Source organism: Bos indicus, chromosome 20, assembly GCF_029378745.1.
Source record: "Bos indicus isolate NIAB-ARS_2022 breed Sahiwal x Tharparkar chromosome 20, NIAB-ARS_B.indTharparkar_mat_pri_1.0, whole genome shotgun sequence".
Classification (NCBI taxonomy): Eukaryota; Metazoa; Chordata; class Mammalia; order Artiodactyla; family Bovidae; genus Bos; species Bos indicus.
The window spans coordinates 19,797,762-19,807,827 of NC_091779.1; the positions used below are offsets into that span (position 1 = coordinate 19,797,762).

At 38.5% G+C, this 10,066-nt stretch overlaps 1 protein-coding gene across 18 annotated transcripts in view; it reads left to right on the top strand.

Annotated features, from left to right (window-relative positions):
* PDE4D (phosphodiesterase 4D) overlaps positions 1-10,066 on the top strand; it is a 1,602,952-nt gene that overhangs the window by 1,186,170 nt on the left and 406,716 nt on the right. The gene's annotated exons all lie outside the window — the stretch shown is intronic.

Sequence of the window (10,066 nt, forward strand, 5' to 3'; positions counted from 1 at the left end):
TATTTTAAGACCTTGGAACTGTGCCCTGCTGATGGTGAGCACTATGAAAGTGTTAGCTTTTATTATTTTTACTAACAGTAGTAAAAAACAATGATGATACAGTAAGATTGTATATGTGTAAGATTGTATACCCTCAATGAATTGTTAATTCACTTTGGTATTCATTTCCTGCTACACTGATAGCACTAATGAAATGACTATAAATGACAACACATGCCTCAATGCTTTAATGTTGATTATCTTTCTATACAGTGGGCCAAAAAAAAGAAATTCCAGGATGGCAAAACATCTTGGTCCAGAATTCTGCCCTCGGCAGAATGACAAGGCGTGAGTGAAGAAAATGTGCCTGCCGAGTTTGTGAGGGTGGCATTTTGCCTGCTATGTGTAGTGATTTGCCAGTTTCCCTTTCCCCAGCTATGACAGCGACATGGATGCTAGTGGAGTAACCTGCACAGTGCTTCAGGGGCACACCCCTGCTTCTGAGGCTGCCGGCTTGCTGAGGAGGCAGGGTGCATATTTGATCCATCTGCTGTCATTTATCTGCCAATACAGAGAGTGGGCCTCTGTGGGTCTGTTTGGCAGCCAAAGTAACATTCTAGCAACTCAAAGGAAGCTTTCCTTCAGAGCATGATAGGTGGAAAACACCTTATGACTCCTTCAATCCAAAGAAATGAGTACCCAACATTTAAGCATTAGACTTCAAAGGCCATGGCCCTTAATTAATAACAGAATAAAAATTATACTTCCAACTTTACAGACTGAACTTTTTTAGAGTGTGGAGAGAACTTTGATCACGTTTATCTTCCACTTGTAGTGAAAATACCTTTATTCTAGAATGATAAAACTTTGATTTTAAGTGAGTTTCAGAGGAAAGGAGGAGAATGGAGAACACCTGTTACATTCTTAGCGCTGTCCTTGGTGCTGCCCTTTGTTAAAGAAGATGGGTTTTATATGGCATTTGAATTTAAAATAACCAGTCTTTTTAAAATTGATATTCTACAAGCCAGAAGATAGACATACTTTCTCTTTGCCCAGAGATTTACACAGAGTATATATATATGGTCTAGAAATACAAAGTCAGGGAAGGAAAAGGAGGGAACCTATTCAGATATTCCTGGTGCCATTTATAATTTGTGTTCACTAGAATAAGATTATCTTAGATGCAGAATGGGGAGGGGAGGGACACACACGGAGTGTGGAAGCAGCCGGTTTCAGCACCCTGCACCATGAGCACTTGTGTTTGACTAGGTGTGTGTCCTTTGGACGGGGGAAGAGAGGACTTTTGCCTTTAAATCTCATTTCAACCACTTGACTTGTAATTGTGAATGTTTTCTTCCATGCCCTGTTTTTGAATCTTGTTCTATATGTTCTGTTCTTGAGATGCCCTTCATCATAATGTGTCTTTTCATAGGTGGTGTATAAACATGATGCCAGATTGAATCCTCATCTCTGGCGTTGATCTCAGGGTTCTTTTTCATTATCGAATACCTTTGTATCTGTGTCTTCAAACTACATTTATATTCATCAAGATCAGTGTATTTCTTTCACATGTAGGTCTTCTGATCTCTTAGGTTGAGTCTCCTAAGTTTCCTTATAACACTGAATTACCATGCTCTTAATCAACCAGTCTAGAAATATCAGTCGTCATTGCTCTTTCTTTCCTTTCATTTCCAATATCCAACCAACTGTTAAGTTCTGTTAATCCTGCCTTCAAACTCTGCCTCGTCTGTCCTTCATTCCTTGGCATGTTAACCTAACCTCACACACTCCTCATTCATTTGTATCTGCACTTGGACAAAAGATACTGGCATGACTATGTCTAGGATCATTGTATCACTCCTACCTGCTACTCCCTGGTGACATGGTGAAATTTCTCATGTGATTCTCTTGCTCTCCATTCAAGCTCTCCCAGCAGAGGTCCCAACTCACACATCGACAGGGGTCAGGCAGGTAATGCAGATGGAGGAGGCAGGTCATGGTCCTGATCAAAGGGAAGTGCGCCCTCATCTGCCTGTGCTACTACTTCTAGGCTCCTAAAAGGTGTTGCCGGGTGAAAATGCACGCCAGTGTTGGCAGATGGCCTGATTTTTTCAGGAGAACAAAGAAATTAAGACTTTTTAAAAATTGTGTATTCAATAAATATCTATTGTAGGCATACTAAGTTCCGAGTTTTATTGTGTGTTGGAGGAGATACAACAGTGAGTAAAAATTAGACCCTGGTGATATTTATATTCTTTTTAGGAGAAAAAGATAAGAAAATAACACAGGCTGGGGAGCAAGTGGTTTTTTGATCAATGCTATGAAGAAAAAGAATCAGGGAAGGAGTTAATGAATATGTGTAGATGTGGTGGAATTTTCAGTAGGATAATTAGGGAAGGTTTCATTGAAAAGTTGAAATTTCATCAGATACATGAAGGAGGTGGGTAAGTGAGGGAAGAGTGTTCTAAGCAGAAGGAAGATAAGGAGTCTTGCTGCCATGATTGAGGAACAGTCCAGAAGCCCTGAAGACTAGGGTAAAGTAGCAAAGTGGAGCACAGGAAGAGACAAAGCTGGAGATGAAACATAAGTGGAGTAGGGGTGGGGACAGTGAAAAAAAAGTGGAAGTGTTAGTCACTCAGTCATGTCCAACTCTTGTCGACTTCATGGGCTATCACCTGCCAGGCTCCTCTGTCCATGGGGATTCTCCAGGCAAGAATACTGGAGTGGTTTGCAATACTCTCCTCCAGAGGATCTTCCCAACCCAGGGACTGAACCTGGGTCTCCTGCATTGCAGGTGAATTCTTTACCATCTGAGCCACCAGGGAAGTTGGAGAAAAATCATAGGTGGGTGAAGCGGGTAGGGGCAGGGACAGATAACTGGCAATTCATGAAGATCTTTGTGGACCTTCTATTTGGTCTTAATTCTGAGTGAAACTATAAGCCAGCAAGGAGCTTTGAACAAGTTTTAATAAGTTCACTCTAACTGCTAATTTCAAATAAACTTGCGGAGGATAAGGGAAGGAACAGATAATGTAAGGGGGACATTCATCATGAGAAATGATGGTGGTTGACCACAGTTCTGGGCTGAGCAGCTGGAAGGATGGAGTTGCCAAAAACTGAGATGAGACAACACACAAAAAATAAGGCTTGGAGAGAAAAGATTAGAAGCTGTGTTATGAACATATTAAATAGAAATGCTTATAAGGGGATGTTGAGTAGACAGTTTGACTTGTAAATTGGGGGCTCAAGCGTAGAATGAAGGAACGTTCTGAATTTGGAGTGAGCAGCTAGGCCACATGTTGCGGTGTTCTTTCTCCTAAGATGAACTCTTTTTTTTTTTTTTTTTCTTTCAGGTCTTTCTCATTTTTCTTTTAATTATCATCATCTTTTCGTAAGGTAGAGACTGCTCCTCTTAACCCAGTTTATCCAAATATGGGTAAAAAACATAAAAGCTCTCCTTTTTTTATAGGCAACAGCTGAGGCAAAACAGACATTCTTTAATAAGACTTTACTGACAAAAGGAAATAAGTTAAATCAAAACAGCATGAGACTAGATAATCTGACTTATTATAGGAGCCATTTTACTCAAATTCCATGCCTTATGAAAAGTCTTAGTTCTGACTCCCACTCCACACCAGGGAGCAGAAACCTTATCACAAAGATCCATTCTTCTCCCAGGAGACAGAGAAGCATGACAAAGAAGCTTAAACTCCTCTTCTGCTTACAGCTCACCTCCTTCTTTCTGATTTTCTATCTGAGTATCTTTCTCTACTTCTGGTGATTGTATACTGGAATTTCATACAACAGTTAGAAAAGAAGCACCTTCCCTTGAAATACCCAATACAGCACCACAGATCCAGTACTTCAGTAAGAGGTACATGCATATATCACTAAGGTAGAGGGGTCACTTAATTATAGCATGTATCACAGTATAGCCTAAATAAGCATTAGTTACCTTTCCTTCCCCTTGGAATGGGCTTCAACACTCTATAATTCACCCAACCTTCACTACAGGGAAATAATTTTCTTTCCTGCCTTGACCACATCATTCCAAGCTTTTCCTTGTAATATTTGCCCTTTCTGAAATATTCCCCCTTCACTTCTTCTGATACAAGTCTTGCAGTTCTTTATAGTCCAGCCCCACAAGGTCTTTTACCTAATTGAAACCCACACTGTTGTCTCTTCTTCCTTGTACATCTATAATTTGTCTATACTAATCATTTTTAATTGAAATGTACTATTTCAATTAAATTGAAATATTTTGATATGGAAATTTTGTCTTCCCTGAAAAATAAGAACCATGATTTGCTTTTTAAATGTTAATTCCTTTTATAAAAAATTTATTACTATGCATAGTACAGGGCTGTTGTATGTAGGAGACACAATAAGGTGGTAATAATGTAGTAAAATGTGCAAATTTTATTTATACAATAAGTAAATTATTAAAAAATAAACTGTGAATGTTTGAAATGTCTGTTCATTAATCGATTCTCTAGAAAAACAGGAACACTTTGTCAGGCATTGCTAGATATTCCAGCAAGAAATAAAGCAGTGTCAGAGAACCATTTATTGTGCATAGGAAATGTAAAAGATGTTAGAAATAGCTTTTTGAGAAGTTGGTTTGGTAAACTCATATATTCAAGATTATAGAGAGCCATCTTGTGGGCAATTCAGTTTCTCCCTCAAATAAGATCTCTAGATAAAGTGATTCTCTGCTCTTGCTGCAGAATAAAAATATTTGTATTAAAACTTTTTGTTTTAATGCAAATTAAAATAACAAATGGTTTTTCCGGTGGTCATGTATGGATGTGAGAGTTGGACTATAAAGAAAGCTGAGCGCCAAAGAATTGATGCTTTTGAACTGTGGTGTTGGAGAAGAGGAGATCCAACCAGTCCATCCTAAAGGAGATCAATCCTGGGTGTTCATTGGAAGGACTGATGTTGAAGCTGAGGTTCCAATACTTTGGCCACCTCTGATGCAAAGAGCTGACTCATTTGAAAAGACCCTGTTGCTGGGAAAGATTGGGGGCGGGAGGAGAAGGGGACGACAGAGGATGAGATGGTTGGATGGCATCACCGACTCAATGGACGTGGATTTGGGTGGACTCCAGAAATTGGTGATGGACAGGGAGGCCTGGCATGCTGCTATTCATGGGGTTGCAAAGAGTTGGACACGACTGAGCAACTGAACTGAACTGAACTGAAAATACAAATATAAAATTTGTTTATTTTAACCAGCTTCCATAAACTAATTGTAGACTTTACAATGTTTTATTCTTAAATTTCTTAAATGTCTAAAAATAAAAGTTCCAGCAAAGATATTACTGAATATTATAAATATGACTTATGGCACTTTCCATAAAACATAAACTGTGATCAGAAAATAAAGAGTCCTTAGAGATTTATCTCCTCAAGTGATCTATCTCTTTTTGGAGGTTTAAGAGTGCTTTGAAAATTTGATTAAATCTATGATTCTACTCCCTTGAGAAATGCAAATCTACACATTATTTTGCATATAATCTCAGATGTTTCAACAGCTCCCCTGAGGTTTACTTATAAACCTGTTGATGGACTTCATATTTTAAACTCATATATTTTACATAATGCACAGGAAAATCTAGAAGTTTTGGGGGTGAAGACAAAGATTTGATCTTATTATTTCATCTCCAGAAGCTCATGGTCATATAATTTCATAAAATATATAGATGAATAAAATCACAATGAAATATTTTAGCCATATTGTTTGAGTCTTTCAGCTGTTTGCTTTAGTCACTCAGTCATGTCTGACTCTTTGAGACCCCATGGACTGTAGCCCACCAGGTCCTTTGTCCATGAGGATTCTCTGGGCAAGAATACTGGAGTGGGTTGCCATGCCCTCCTTCAGGGAATCTTCTGAACCCAGGGATTGAACTCTCATCTCCTGCATTGCAGGCAGATTCTTTACCATCTGAGCTACCAGGGAAGCAATATTTATAGTGTTTAGTTTCTTAAAGTTCCTGACATCAACAAAGATAACATTTTAATATTAGGCTTATGTCATTCATGGTATGTCAAGTCTTTGATGTTTTTCATCTCCAAAATAAAACATGTATTTTGGTATTACATCTTAGCCTTGAACCCATTTTCATGAGTAAATGAAGCCCTGGCAGCATGAGGTTGATATATTGGAGCAAAAGATCCTGAACCATATTCTACCCTACATTTCAATATATCCAGACAGTCAGAGTGGTAGTTCTCTGTTTCCTCTTCCTTTCTCATTAAGAAGTAGGGTGCATTCATAAAAAATCACCTTTTGGGGGACAGGACCACTGGAGCCCCACTTTCTCCTGTTTAATATTTATGGTAGTTTATGTTTCCTTTATCTCTTACTATTAGGAACTCTAGTAGCTTAACTCAGTATGTCCCAAAGTAAGTTGCGTAGAATACTGCTGCTAAGTCTCTTCAGTCGTGTCCGACTCTGTGCGACCCCATAGATGGCAGCCCACCAGGCTCCCCCGTCCCTGGGATTCTCCAGGCAAGAACACTGGAGTGGGTTGCCATTTCCTTCTCCAATGCATGAAAGTGAAAAGTGAAAGTGAAGTCTCTCAGTCATGTCCAACTCCTAGGGACCCCATGGACTGCAGCCCACCAGGCTCCTCCATCCATGGGATTTTCCAAGCAAGAGTACTGGAGTGGGGTGCCATCGCCTTCTCTGCTGCTGCTGCTAAGTCGCTTCAGTCGTGTCCGACTCTATCCAATTGCCTTCTCTAGTTCCATATAATATCAATAGGCTCTACACGCAAAGTGATTCTATTGTCAGATAAGCTGTGATTCACAAAATAAAACTGATGTCTCTCTGTAAGATTCCTAAAGTCTTTAATAGACTAAATAAATATTTTAAATCTCCAGAGATACCATGTGCACAATATTCTAAACTTTGTTAAATATGGAACATTTTTGTTTATTTTCAGAGTATCTAATGGGTTTGGTACTCCACAGAGAACATTTTGGCACAGGCTGAACTAGAGACACAAAGATAGATTCAAAAATAAGCACATTTCTTGAACAAACTTCAGGGTAGTGAGAAATTGACTTCTAGTCAAGAATATTCTGGAAGAGGAAATTTTACATTAAAGGATCATAATTCAAATATTGTAACTAATTTTAATTTAGCAGGCAGACTGGTCTAATAGATAAAGACAATCACCTGAAAGGGAGTAAAAATGTTTTACTCCTCCCTACAGTCTGTTTTTCAAGTGATTACCAATTCATTATACCTCTCCAGTTAAGTTAAAGCAGTTCTTGTAGGAGTAATAGAAACATTGTGATTGGTATAAAACTCAGTTTAACATGCCTTGTGCAGATTCCCAAGCAGTATTCTAAAAGATGACTTACTCTTATATTAACTGATGTCCAGGGGGGAATGGTTCAATTTTTCTGCAAATGTTCCCTATGTTCTAGAATTGCCACATCCCAATTATTATATCCAAAGCTCTTAAAAGTCCTGTAATGAAAAAAAATGTTTTTCTTCAACATTGTCAAGCCAATATCTTCCACATTATTTGACTCTGTAGTCTTTTCCTTATTTTTATTATTCAACTGAACTCTTATTATTCAACTGAACTCTAAAATTTCGAAAATGAATATTCCATGCCACAGTTTGGGAATTGTTCTTATGCCCTTTTCTGCTTTTAATAAATAAAAGTATGTTTAATTCATGTTAATAGAGAAGAGCAATTACATGAGTAATGTAAAAATCTATGAACTTCTGATTAATGGTGGTGAATTGACTATATGTGATCATATCATCTCCAATTAAATAGAGGGATTTAAAAGGAAGGGTGGACCTCCCTAGTGGCACAGTGGATAAGAATCCACCTGCCAAGGCAAGGGACACAGGTTTGATCCCTGGTCCAGGAGGATTCCACATGCCATGGAGCAACTGGGCCCATGTGCCACAACTACTGAGCCTGCCCACTAAATCCCGAGTGCTGCAACTGTTGAAGCCTGCACACCTGAAGCTCATGCTCTGCAAGAGAAGCCTCTGCAATGAGAAGCCCACAGACCGCAATGAAGAATAGCCCCTGATTGCTGCAACTAGAGAAAGCCTGTGCAAAGCAACGAAGACCCAGAGCAGCCAAGGATATAAATTAATAAATAAAAATTTTAAAATAAACAAAAGGAAGAGCATGGGAATAGGAAGGAAGATTACCATGTCCCATTGAACTCCCCCTTCTCAACCACAGCTCCTACCACAGAATACTCGATGTTAATATTCTGGAGAAATGTATCGGAGAGGTCGAGGACTCAGAGAGCAGACGTGACGCCCCACGGGGTTGTGATCTGGCGCTAAAACAAGTGATGAGAGGAATACGGATGTTGTGGTCAGATTCTCTGAGAAACATGCTCTGAGATTTTTGTGTAGCGGCTTTATGAGGATGTTCCCTCAGGATTGACACTGCTAGAGGAAGAGGAAGAAAAGAATAAAGGCTCAGTGGAGGCCTCAGCTAACCCAGTGGTAATTAGGAGCAACCACTTGGAAAATAAATTAATACCAAAGAAAATTTTACATGTGAAGAAAAGAAAGATAATTATTAACTCCAGGAAAAACAAAAGTTATACCATGAGAGGAATATTGCTTACTACATAAGTAGTAAGTAAGATTTATATAGTAAATATACACAAACAGTGATTATAAATTTAACTGAAAATTGTGATTTAACTAGATGAAAGAAGTGAAGGAAGATCAAAGAGATTTAAATATTTCTTTAATAGATTAATATGTAATAAATCAATAAACTAATATATCAATAAATTAGTAGATCATAACTAAAATTTTCAAAATCATGAAAGAACAACATAAACATATTATTTAAAATTATGGAATTAAGTACCAGCAGAAACACAATGATTTGGGAAAGGGCATTCAGAATGGATACAGATAATACATTTTTAATAAGCCTTTGAGTGTAATTGGCTAATAATATATGCATAATTTCTCTATTCATCAGGATGGGTTGAGTCAAGCTGCCTTAACAAGCAGCGTCTGAATCTTGTAACAACAAGGGTTTGCTTTTTTTCCCCAGTACATAGGAGGTAGCTACCTCACCAGGACAGAGGCTTTGACACAGAGGACAGCCTGGAGGTTCTCACACCATCAGTTCATGCTTGTTCACTCATGACTCTGGCCAGAGCTAGTCATATGGCCCTAATCAACCACAGAGGATTACATGCTTCTACTTGTGTCTGGTAGGAGGAAATGTTAGCCAACAGATTTACTGACCACTACAATTTCTATCTTCAAAATTAATTAAAAGTAAAATGATTTACTTCTAGCTAAAAAATGAATTATATGTTCCATATTCATAAATGTGATAAATATACAAATATTCATGTGTATAATATACAAATAAAACCTTTAAAGTGTGTGAATAAAATATAAAAAACTTGTAATTATATGTGTATAATTTATATTTTTGTATTTGGCTCTTTTATGAATGTTTTATTCATTCCTTAAACCAGTGTTTTTTGAATATCTTCTATTTACCAGGCATTATTGTAGGTTCTATTGTAGGCCTTTCCTTGTGGCTCAGCTGGTAGAGAATCTGCCTGCAATGCTGGAAACCTGGGTTCGATCCCTGGGTTGGGCAGATCCCCTGGAAAGGGAACGGCTACCTACTCCAGTATTCTGGCCTGGAGAATTCCATGGACTGAACAGTCCATGGGGTTGCAAAGAGGTGGACACGACTGAGCAACTTTCACTTCACTTCACTCATTGTAGGTTTTAGGGAAATGATACAGACAGAAGCCCCTGCTTTGTGTAGCTTATATAGGGTCAGGAAGATTTGATAAATGTTGAATGTAAGTTGTGTTATGTTATGTGTTGGAAGGTTACAATTGCTGGGGAAAGAAAGTGCAAAGTAAAGGAAGTTAAAAGTAAGAACAAGAGTATGGTTCAGAGGGCAGGTTAGCCCTCATTGAGAAAGAGGCCCTTTGAAATAAGACTTGAAGAGGACAAGGATAGGCAGTTTGGATTCCTGGACAGAGGCAGCAGTGAGTGCAAGTGCCCTGAGGCAGGAGCACCCTGCCTATTTCCAGAAGTGGTGAG